The sequence below is a fragment of the Ptychodera flava genome, chromosome 19 (genome assembly GCF_041260155.1).
Source record: "Ptychodera flava strain L36383 chromosome 19, AS_Pfla_20210202, whole genome shotgun sequence".
Taxonomy (NCBI): domain Eukaryota; kingdom Metazoa; phylum Hemichordata; class Enteropneusta; family Ptychoderidae; genus Ptychodera; species Ptychodera flava.
This window is the reverse complement of record NC_091946.1, coordinates 33,920,694-33,933,969: the sequence shown is the minus strand read 5'-3', so window position 1 is coordinate 33,933,969 and position 13,276 is coordinate 33,920,694.

Genomic DNA, 13,276 nt, shown 5'->3' with positions numbered 1-13,276 from the left:
GCCATTGTCTATTGTTAGCATCAGTAATAATGTAGTCATCTATAGCATTAGATTACTTTGTCTTTCTCAGACTAGTCATGTTTACATGAGAATTTTGTCTGATTTTGACATTTGACTTCTTTTTTCAGAGGTAGACAAAGGGGACAAGTCTCGAGGACAAGTACGTAAGTACATTCCTGGGCTTGCACCACCTCAGGTTCGGGTTTTCCTCTCACAGGCGCCCGTGGGCTGGGTAGTCAGCTTGATCGATCGATTTTCTGCTCGATCTATTGATCCCATACTCGATAGCTCGAGCAGAAAATCGATCGGTCAGGCAGACAACCCAGCCCACGGTTGCCTGTCTTCAGTCTACTGCATCTCGTCTTCTGCAAACCCGGATGCTGGCTGATTCCACCATCGAACCGTAGAAACGTCATCCTTGGTTACATGGTTGTTGGGTGCCAATATCGTGTGCGCCGGATCGCAGAGCACCCTCATATATATTTTAGTATCCTTTTGCCTTGGTCCAGCGATCCCTGCTATGGTGAAGGGCCAAATCTATGAATGTGCGTATATCAGCTTTTGACCTATTCTATCCGTTGCCCTGTTGACCTTATCAGGGGAGAACAATTTTATTTCGGGAGGGGGGGGGGTGTCGGCATGTGAAGAGTCAAAAAATAATCATATCCTGTAATGGCTTCAGGGGGAAAATGTCCCAACTGACAGGACTTGAAAATAAACTTGTCGCAATATGTTGAAATCAGTAAACTGGAAAATATGATTCTTTTAATATTTTTTATTCATTTATTTATTTGAAGCACGCCGCCTAAGACAGCTTTAATATTATCAACATGTGTGCGCAAGTCCTATGTTTTTGCCACCATTTATGATACAATAGCTAGTCAATGATGACAGACCCTGGAAAACATATTTCTGGCTTTGTTTGCAATAAGCATTGACACGATCAGCGTTTAAATAAAGAGAGACTATTAGACTTGCTCTGGAAATAGTTTAAATGTAAAAACACAGGACAGAATTCAATCAGTCAATGAATCAATTGTGAAAAAAATGGTTACCGAGAAAAAATTGAATTGTTTCTGTATAAGGAAAATATAATTTGACCAGGACTGACAGTAGGAAAAAAATGTGACGGAAAAAATTGCTGCCATAGCCATTTCCTCCTCTCCTCCCCCAAGAGAAATTAAATGGTTACATATTGATAATGCTCCACCACTACCATTGCCTGTCAATCACGAATGTCAAACATCATGGACCCACTCCACAGGTACATGAAAGGTTATTCATCCATGCATCAGTTTATGAAGTCATTCAAAGTTTGCAAGACCATATAACCGAGGTGATTCCCTACATAACAAATCTACTTGCATGTAATTGACTGACCTTGATTTTTCCCTCAGATTTTTGTTTAGGATAACTGGCAAATTATCTCTGTGAGGAGACGCATCAAAATTACCATTAGTGACGATGACGGTTTGTAAACAGTCGTTACATTTATAGTAGAGCCACTTCGCAAGTCCCAGTAAAAACCAATCCTTCTCAACTATTCAGATTATTCGTGTGAAACTATATCACTTTCGCTCAGAGATCATGGAGTGAGGAGTTAACCGTTGATCATTCGATAATCGGGCACTCCATTACTTTTAGCCGGGTGAAAAAATTTTGCGATCGTTGAGATGATCGTTAACAGTTCAAACATGGTAAAAAAAATAAAACACATGCGAGATCTTATGATAATTTTGTTTATTAAGTGTATACACAAACATATACAATGTATAATTCGATTCATGAATTCATGACCTTGTCAAAATTGGACTTACTTCCGATCTATCAGGACGTAACCGAGATGAAATGTTTCCTGTCGTTGAGGGCGCACCGATTACAACGACGAGAGACACGCAGATTTCTACGACCGCCAACCTGATGACACTGGTACTTGTAGTAAGAATTCGTCGGAATACCATTTTAATAATTGTGAAGACTGGGTTGACAGAAAGATGACGGCAGCAAATTGGAATCGATCAATGCGATCATCGTCCATTGATTAAGGTTGCAATATGAACCAGCACAGTGGCTTCCGGCTCCTTGCAGTATCGGTCAAGTTTCCATGGAAACCTGTTGCTGTAAGCTAAATGACCCTGGTGAGATCTATAAATACGTTAAAGAAACATGCACATTTTGAAAATTTGCAACTCAAGAGGCATTTATAAGCAGTAATTCAAACTTCAAAGCCAATGGCATTTGGCGATGAATAAACGAATGATAGGACTAAGCACCGTCCCTCCACCCACGAGGGACGGTGGACTAAGTGAACAGCTTTAACAAACCGAAAAGCATGAAATGCATGGCAATGGTGACAGTGCTTCAAATTGGTGTCAATGACAAGAATCAATTTTTTGCAGACATGTGAGCAAACGAATAGTGGTTGAGTTGACATAAGCTTGCAATTAACTTGAAATAAAATGTACTACTATCATGACAGACAGCCGAACATAGCATTTGTTTTACACATTTTGATAAACTCTCACTGTATGATTGCTCTACGGTGAATAAGCCATCATTTTTTTAGTAAAATTGACAAATTTTACACTTTTGAAGTCTGCTCGTTTTCTCCAAAGGGAAAGCAAGAAGCCTACATTTGACAATGACTTCAGCGCTGACCGAAATTTGGCAAACTACACTATTCAAAATTATTGACCCGTACCCACATATGCCACATGGATTTGTCCTGTGTGGGACGATCTGATCGTTGAGAGTTCTCAGTACCAAATGAAAGCGATCACCTTCAGCATAATGCTTTGATTCAGATTTCACCCATGAGGGCGCCGTATTGTCGATTTGCTTTGCGTGACATCAGCACCCATTTCGCCGTGTCGTCTATTTGAGAGACTGTCGATGGCCTCCGACGAGTGTCACACTTATCCAGGGTATGAGTTTATACAAGGAGTGTTTAGTTTACTGCTATTTTTACATTTTTTCTCAACTTAGAAAACGCGGACAGATTGCGATTCTAAAATCCCTCGTCATCCAACATTAAGATGTGTTTGCTGTAATATCTCGACAAATAATTTTCTTTTCCAGGCCTAAAATTACTTTTCTCCCATGATAAAAGGTCGCATGAAAAATCACTGTTCTTAGAATAATCAGACAAGTTTACACTTGTTGCTCGATTAAAAAAGTATGCTTTTTTGAAATTTTGGAGTTTGTTTCAATGACATTCGATGCGGAGAATGAGATAGGTAGGAACAGAATTCATATCCACGACATTCGAACTTGAACCATTTTTTGCGTTCCGTGAAAATTTGTGGTTGCACTATCGCTGTAGAATGCGCCTCGAGAAAAGATATTCGGACTTTAAATTTTTTACAGTACATTTTGGTCTACCACTCGTGGGGTCTCATTTTCAAGTTGACGCTCGCAGACTAATTTTCACAGACTCATTTTTAAGAAACTCGAAAATTTAATTTTTGGCCATCTTGAATTTCAAGTTTCGGAAAATATTGAGTAATTTGTTTCTCTAGAACCAAATTTTGCACGGTGACCCCTGATATTAATTCTTGATTTCCAGAAGGAATGATTTAAGGTTTCCTTACGGAATCAGTGCAAAAGTTTAAGCCTTTCAATTTCCAGGCGCGTGCTACAGTAACACAAACCCGATCTCGGTGCTCTGAGTAAATAGTAAGGAAAATAAGTTTGACGTTGGGGTTTTTTTTAGTTTTAATTCGTGAAGTAAAATCGGTAGGTAGAAGTCAGTCTCCACTCAAATGAGCTGGTAATTAAAGAGTGACTTTATCAAATAGATGTCATTCATTTCACCAACATACTCTCCCAATGTTTTTGGTCAGCAAGCTAGACGTTAAAGGGGGTGGTCGTCGGAACTGCGACTTACTTGTTTATAAACAATGTATTTCATGTATGATATCTATATTCATCACTTCAACGTAGCTGCAACATATAAATTTTATGATATTCATTGTTAACAAGCATGTTCCAACTTTCATCAATCGCCAACGTACCCTTGATACAGTATTTACATCGGTCGTAGGGGTCGCTGGCAACCTTTCAGCAGAGTTCCGACGACATAGGAAATGGGGAAAAAGTGTTACCTGACGCAATGCTTCGCTTTACATCATTAACCAGGCGCGAATTAGATGGAACATTATCGTTTGTTTTATGTACATTACGATGAAGTTTGAATAACGTATGCAACCACTTGGAATTACGCCGCTGCCCCAAAATATTGCTGCGAGGAGTTTCTGAAAATGGCGCGAACGTAACAGGAACCTCCATGATGGCTTATCAAACAGAAGTAGTGCCAATGGGTTCGGTGCTCCCATTATGTTAAAATCGAGGTCCCACTCCTTTTTTAAGACTGAAAAAATATAGGACGGCCATTTTAGATTGGATGTTTTGATCAACATTAGATAATTGGACTAAAAGTTTACAAAAAAGCCCAATTTCACTCGAGAACTGAGTAGTGAATTTGCATATTTGATTAGAACTGGAGCCTCATTTTCAAATGCGCGCGTGTTGTCAACATGGCAAACCACACACCTCGCCACTGACGTAAACATATTTTATGAAGTGGTTTATAGACATTGAAAAGCGAAAAAGAAAACTGAAATTCACTTTAGTCAGGATACAATTTATTCGATACACGGAAAAATCGGAGTTTTAGCTTCAGTTGTTTTTTTTTAAATTTATAACCAATCTCGCCACAAGTCATTCAATGCACACGATACACAGGCTGGTCTTCCACGCAAAGGTTAGGGGTCATGGAGGTCTTTAGCAAGAACGATATTTCAGTCACGTGATTTTGAAAGGTTACAGATACTACATGCCGAATATGGAAGTTGTACTGCCCAGCAAATGCAAACGACACAGTGTTTTAGATCAGGTGACTGACTCAGGTCAACTCACTTCCGGTTTTCGATGTGGCTACGTGCACGCTTCTGAGCACCATGAAACACTCGAAATTTCGAAACTACCTCGAAATCTAGTCAACTTCAATGGATATAATCTCCACCTTTCGAGGCTTGAGCCAAATCGTAATGATATATAATCAAATTATAAGGTAAAAATCTAATATAAAATGTACACTTGAAACGATTTTATGCTTGCTAACGGATAAGACGCAAAGTTTGTTTCAGCACTTTTATGGTCCTAGTGCACAGACTAAATCTGAACCTAGTCTAAGGCAGATATGCCTCCAAAAATTCAGTTGAAAAGTCGTTTTCGGCTGTAAAGGTAAGAGATGCAGTTTTGTTGCCCAAGTCTTTTTAATTAGAAATGGGTGATTTTTGGACGCTGTAAAATTACACCAGCGGTTTAGAGGGTACTCTTGCAATTGAAAGTAAAATCTCATTAACATATGCAAAAGCACGACCCGGTTTCTCAACTTAATTTCACTATGATTTGAACAAATCAAATTGCATGGAATAGATTTTCATTTATTCCCTCTGCATCAAAATTGGAAGTCCTTGTAAACGCAACACATGATAAGCCATCTTCTTTCGCACTAGAAACTTACCTTTTGTGAATAGAATGCATGAATGTCGATATTCTTTAACATTTTTTATTGAGCTTTTTTTGTGTTCTTCTTAAATACCTTAATGAAAGCGCAGCTACATATTTTCTGTTTTTACCACAGCAATTGACCCGTTCAGGCCAAGATGAGAACATTTTTAAAATGTCCTATGATATAAGCTTAAGGACAAGTTGATCATTCTGGGATAGCTATATCAAAACTGCACATCAAGTTTCTCATAATCAAGGCAGAAGTAAATGTCCTTCTACAATTGGGTTTGAGCAATCAAATGTAAATCACGTGTTTACATGAACATACAACACTGTGTAAAGCGACAGGTGTGTAAATACCTGGTTCCTGCATGCATTTAGCCCTTGTTGATGTTGGTACACACACATAGCATGGCATGGTGAAGGTCCTTTGCTTTATTTTAAATATTCAATCATTTTAATTTGTTTTGATATAACGCTGACAGACAGCCGGCCTACACCAAATGACAACTCTATCTCTATGTGGACTTTATTGCGATGAAAAAACTTTAATAGGCTGGTCGGTCTTCACCACATTTAAAGGGAAAAAGTTACTCAGCCAGTTTTGCATTATTTACAACAAGTTTCACGATAAAATATCATAATAGAGTTGGTTTCATTCACTTTAAGTTGCCTGTCGTCGAGTTATATGCGGATATGCGTAACTAAAATATGTTGGTGTTTCTGGGACATTACAGAAGGACTGGCAATATTTTAATAAAGTTTGATATACATTGAGGAAACTGCCAGACGTGCCAAGACTCTGGTCAAGGCTTGCATATTTTTACTAATATTCTTTGGCAGTAAACAGAAATGATGGCAATAAGTATTTTGAGCTAGATTTCATTGATCTTTAGAACACACATTCTGCTTGAATATGGCTGAATATAGTTGTTGGCTTACTAGAGGCCATTGTGTATTTTTAGTCCAGGAACGTATGCTCTATGAAAGAGGTTGCACACTGAGAGTGGTTCGGTAATTTTTAACTGGCATTTTTAACAGCAGTTCACTTTGACAATTTTAGACAAAAGTAGATTTAGAATGTCAATTTGCATTTGTAGTGAGGGCCATTTGCATATTTAAAAAATTTTTCAAACACTTTTTGTAGACAGCTTCACCAACTGTAAATACTGCCACCAGTGACTTTTGCGGTATTTTAATCAGTTTTCAGGAATGACACTGGGAATATTCAATTACATTCACTTCACATTTTGGTTCCACTTGCAGCTACTTACAGTTTTCCACTCATTCATTTTATGCATGATACTGAACAGAAAGGAAAGTAAATTGCATCGGTGGGAATTCTGCTATGATTGACTAATCATGTTAAAAAGACATATAAAGCAGTCTGAATACTTTGTGGCTCGAAAATCCCATTTGATATCTGCAGAATTAACATATGTCTGTATAGAAACAGCAAACAGTTCGGCCTTTTTTATAGCAATGAAAATGCTATTTGAATTGAAGTAATATTGTTGATTAAAGCTGAAGTCATGGACATGGCATACTGCACAACAATATCATTTTGGTGATCCTGTGAAAGGAATATCAAAAATCTAAGGAACCTCAATAGTCAATACCATGTTTCAAAGCAAAACAGGAAAAATTGCCCAGAAATTATACAAATATGCAAATTTCACTGCAATTTGAATAAATCTAAGGGAACCCCTAGCAACAAGCATTTTTAATTTCAAGCCAATTGGACATGAGGTTTCAGATAAGATTTTTTGACTAAAAATAGCCCCAAAAATGCAAATTCTACCATGATTTGAACAAACCTAAGGTCATCCCCTAGCAACCTGCATACCAAATTTCAAACAAATCAGACGAACTGTTTCAGAGAAGAAGCTTGGAATGTGAAAAGTTGACAGACGACGGACAATGACAGACAACCACCTATTTGATAAGCTCCATGTCCCTGATAGCGGAGCTAAAAAAGGGGTAAAAAACAAAATATTTTCTGTTGTATCTAAGAAACTTCTGTAAGATCTGAAAATACAAGTCACTGTAAATGACATAGTCCCTGCTTGGTGATGAATTTGGCAGCCATTGAAAAAATTATGATGAAGTGACATTGGTCAAAGCAGAAAATGGCTGAGAAAGTATTAATCATGTGTTGATGTGCATGCACATGACATGCACACCGTTAATAATATGAATGGAATTAGTTTAGCTAAATTTGTGGAATAGTTGAGTAATAGGTGTGGCTACATATTATGAAAGTGGGTATGAAAAAGTCAGAAAAAAATGGCCAGTTGGCAGCCATATTAGATTGCATTGCGAAGAAATGCATACGTATATCATGGTGTATGTATTGTCCAAATTGCAAATTTGAAAGAAAGTAGTCAAGACAAGTTATGGTAATGGCTTAAGATATTTAAAATTTGGAACAAAATGACCACCTGGCGGCCATCTTGGATTGTGTCATGAAGAAAACTGAAATCTGCTAAAAATCTGCAAAAAATCTGAATCTGGAGTCGATATCTTGTCTGTTTACCAGCCATTGATGCAAAAATGATCAAGTTAATTATCAGACAAATATTAAGCAACTATTATCAAGTGCAACGTCATGATATTATAAAATAGTCTGGTTCCCTGACCCATTTTCCCGGTAGAGGGCGTTGGGAAATATAGGGTCAGGTACCGGCTATGTAAACATGGACGCTATTGGGTTAAAATAAAACAAGCTGTGATTGGATGAAAGTAAACCTGTAACTTTTTCTCATCTTTCTTGGGTTTCGCACTTTCAGGCTCACTTGACACCAACTTCTTGTTTGTACCATAAAGCCGTGGAGGTAGAAAGAAAGACTTCTACCTCCATGATTTAGCCACTGTGACTTAGCACACCTCTTAATACTTTTAGAACGTCGACATGATGCCTGGCATTTTTCACGAAATTCGGACACCATTCTATCCATCGAAATCAATCGTCGTTCACAGTTCCAACAAAGTTTGCTTTCAATTAGCTGTGATATCGCAGCAGTACTTGTGGAGTGTATCGAACGTGCTCGGGTCATTGGGGTCACGCCACAGTCGGCGATGACCTCAATGACCCTAGCGCGTTCGATACACGCAACAAGTACTGCTGCGATATCACAGCCAGCCTTCAATCACCTCTATTTCCCCGTACTTCTGGATTAATCCTTTCAGTTTATGTTTCCCGTCTTGTGTGCCAATGTTTTTGCAAACATAATTCTGATCCAGTCGAATTTTGACCGGCGTTTTCATGGTAGCAGCCATATTTGTTGTAGCATGTTCTGTCAGGTGACTAACCTCCGCCATCTTGAACAAAATTCTGTTCAAGATGGCTACCCGGTACCTGACCCTATATTTCCCCACGCCCTCTACCGGGGAAATGGGTCAGGGAACCAGACTATATTATAAAATTTCTAATTGAAGCCATGGCTTCTATTGGGAAATGTGTTTACTATCCCCTTGGGACAAGTGTGAAAAACCATTATATTGCTTCTGTTGCATACATTTCCTGATCTTGATATGGTTAGGTGAGTCTCATGGTGCCACCCAGTTGGCCATTGTTATGCAAATGACCTTTGATCAAGAACACTGATAAAATATGATCAATAATAAATGATGAAATTTCTTTGATGTAGGTTGAATCACAATGTTTAACAAGACATATACTTAAAGAGTTAAATTTGAACTCATTTGTAGTTTTTGAACAAAATCCAATATCATCAATTTTTACAATGATCTTGTTTGTACATGGGGTCTAGTTGAACCAGTCTATCATCTATGGAGTTAATGTTGATGCCTGTACTCTCTCTTCTTTTCTACTCTGTTGATCATTCTATTGTTCCGATCTATTGTTTGGTATACAAAAAACTGTTTTTCTCATTAGAAGACAGTTTATTGCTGAACCCAATGCTTTGATTTTGTCGACCTTGTACACTTTTCAAACGCCACTCTATTCTTTGGAAACCCTACAAGCGCCAAGTTATTTTGATGAATTTGGTGTTACTTCTTCAACTGTGTCCGCCTCCTTGTTGTCATCTCCTTCCAAAATAAAGCACTCATCAAAAAGTCGTCAATGCATTGTTTCCAAGCTTACAGCTCATCTCTCTGTTATGCATCCTTGCTCAAGACATGTCGAGACAGATGCAAAAAATTTTTACCTTGACACGGGGGTAAACCATGATCAGAAGCATTCTACGAAAAATGCTCATTACTCATGTTGATTTTCGGCCATTCTGACAATACGCAGCTGTTAAAACTTGCTTGAAATCATGGTATGCAAGAAACTCTAGCATGTTTGTGGAAATCAAACAGAAAATGGGGCATTCTCAGCTATGGATTGTTGGCCAACTTACATACATGCAGACCTGTGTATTCTGCAGTTTTGTTTGTTCAGTTCAATGATTGAAAAGACAGAAAAGATGTTAAAATTCATTTAATTGTTCCAATGTTTGTTGTTCATTTGAGAATAAAGTTTGAAAATAATCAGTTTGTGTCGATGTACCGGCACATTTGACCTCACTGTTTCACGCGGACCACTCCATGATTTGGTGCAGCTTCTATTACAGATGGAATTGGAAAACTAAAAACTTGCCCAAAACGATTGAGGACAATCCTGTCTAGGTGTGGAGTCTATTGAGGCAGCAGCTTCAATGTGGCATTTTATGGACAGTAGATATTGCTGCTTCTGTCAATCAATGGTGTTGATGAAGATTTGAAGCGTCAGGAAGTGCAGCGTAAATAGCTCCCTATTTATTCTGCCCATCAAGGGCGTCAGTAAAGATCTGAAGTGTCAGGGGGGTTGAGCAAGAATTATAATGCCGTAACCTCTCCAGGATAAGCCAGGCTGCTGCAGTACACCAGTTTGTCTACCTCAGAGTGGTTGTTTTTATTAGTTTCTCATCGTCAGATCAAGCTTTTTTGGGGGCTCGATTGAGTTTTTATTTACGATGCACCTTAAGAATACATATTTGGCGAGTATTCTGCCAAAGACACTCCACCTTATTCTACCCAAAAGCAAAATCACAGACAGTAGAAGCAAGACTGTCCATGGCAAAACTAAATTGTAGAACAAGTTTTGCTTACTTAAAGATGGCATTGACATCAAACCCACTTCTAGCTGCTCAAACAGTGTTGTTGTTGACATACGAGTTGAAAATGGTGGTTTGATAAAAACATGGATTTGTGATTTGAAACAACTTTTATTGACATTTCTAAAGAAATTAACTGCCACCGATAAAGTCAGTGAAGATGCACCAGTCAACATGCATTTTGAATTGGAACACCCTGAACACGATTTGCTTGCAGATGGTGACAGCACCAAAATCAAAGACATTGAAACTACTTCTGACAAAGGGTGAATTTTATACATGATTTTTCTCAACAAGAGACTGTTGCAAGGTATGCAAGTTGTTTACGTAGTCGTTTTTGTACTATTTATTTTCTGTTGGCTGTTGGGAGGGGGTGTGACGATTGAATTTGAATACCCTGCAGCTGGAAAAAGGGATACTTCACCTCACAGGGAATTGATGATAAAACTTTCAACAGAACAAAGTTGTGTTGTTTACTGCTCGAGATTTACACCATGGACCGTGCTCCAGTTTATCTGTCTCAGATCTGAAGAAAGAATGTTCATATGGAAATTTAAATCTTTACTCAAATAATAATTAGAGGTTACTACCCAATTATCCCCTGTTCCCATGTCGTATTCGTGTTATCTGTGTTGCGTCAGACACCAGACTTTCTCTCGTGTCTGACGCAGCACAAATGACATGAATGCTGATACGACGCAAGGGATAGGTGATAACAATTTATCATGTACCCATGCATAGAATTTTGCTAATAGTACAAAAAAACCTTAAATTTTGATGCTTTACTTTATTACACTTTGCACATAAATATCAAAATATTTGTGTGAACAGGCTCCATTCATAAACTAACCGAAGAAATCAACATCACGGGCAAAATTGCTGCAAGTCCTCCATATCTCAATGAACACAGGGGGAACTTTTTAACGTTTAATACGCTATTACAATTGATATCGATCAAAAGGTGCTTTGAATCACTCCTGATTTCCATCGCGCTCGATCGTCGTAAAGCACCGAGAGGGGCCACCATTTTGTTTGTTTACACGGAGTTGCCATGTCAACAGGCATCATGCACTTTAACAGAAAAAACATGGGAAAACATTACAAGACTCAGCAAGTATTTCCGTATTTAGCAGCCTGAAATATCCGTGTCCCTCAAAGCCCTTCAAATTTTTTCGTCAGCAACATCGCTATGCAGGCAGAGAGTGGCAGCCATTTTGTTTGTTTACATTGTATACCATCAAATTGCAAATGTAGTGAACACTCCGAGACCAATGACGTTTATCGTGCATATCTGATAGAGCAATATGTTCCTACCAGAGATCTCCGTTCTGCAGACAAGTTACGTCTGATTCCACCTCGTGGAAAATTCAGTAAAGCATACGGCCAGAGAGCCTTTTCAGTGTGTGCGCCATCGTCGTGGAATATGTTGCCTGTAGAGATTCGTACTGCAAAAAATGTTGAGTCTTTTAAACGCGGTTTGAAAACCTATCTTTTTAATCTGTATTATCAGTGATTTGTTCATGCTTTGCGGTACATTTCTTCACCGCAGGACTGCTCGTGTGGTGCGTTTTATCCCTGTCACTTGTATTTTGTAAAATACCTTATTCTTTTGTCTGTTCTGTACAGCGCACTGTGACGTATGTGTAGTGCGTTTTTCAAGAATTTTTAATAATAATAATAATAATAATAATAATAATAATATATCTTAATGTTTACCATGAAGTATCACGGCTGATATTTTACGGTAAACATCACTACGATGAGGCTACATGGGCATATGATAAAAGTCACATATGAGAATGTTCAATTATCATTTGTTGTTCTTCTTGTTCTTCCAACCGGCAAACTTATACTTATTTCGGCCTTGCGTCAAGAAACTACAAAAGGCCACCTTTCCTTAAGTTGCATTTTCCACTGTAGCACAAACTTTATTTTTTTTTACAAAACCTCACACCAGCGGAATAGCCTACATTATCCATTGCCTTTTGGAAAATGAAACTTCTCAAAGTACTCGTAGCATACTCTGTAGGTTTCACAAAGGCAGAAAAGTTTGTACTTTGAGTTGAAGCAAACACAGATCAAGTCATAATATGCTATAAATCAAATCAAAGGTACTTTTGCTTTTATCGTAATTTTTACTTTTGCAAACACAGATCATGTCATAATATGCTATAAATCAAATCACAGGTACTTTTGATGATATTCGTATTTCTAGTTTTAGAAATTGATTTAATTAAAATGAATTCTCTTTATGCTGATCTGACAACATTTTGAACATGTGTGATCAGCAATGCACACTGGTTTTCTGTCATCGTTTTGACGTCCTATTCTATTCTCCTGAGATTGTTCGGAGGGTTGAATGACTCTCCAACACTGGAGGAAATAGTTGTGATGAGACAGTCTCTTAAAAAGACTCCAAAGGACATAAAAGTCAGTGCATCATTGCAATTGTTGAAAGTAACGTTATTTTTCACATTTTTCCCTGCAGTGAAATTTAAGAATATATGTGCACTTCTAGAAAAATAGCATTTGCATGAGAGCAAAACTTTTCCCACCAGATGCACGACACTGTTCAGGTTTTGAGAATGTCCAGTGCAAGTTCACGGTTTTTTGAAACTTTTTTCCTCTTTCTGAAGCGGTGTGGTGGGCAAATCATAGAT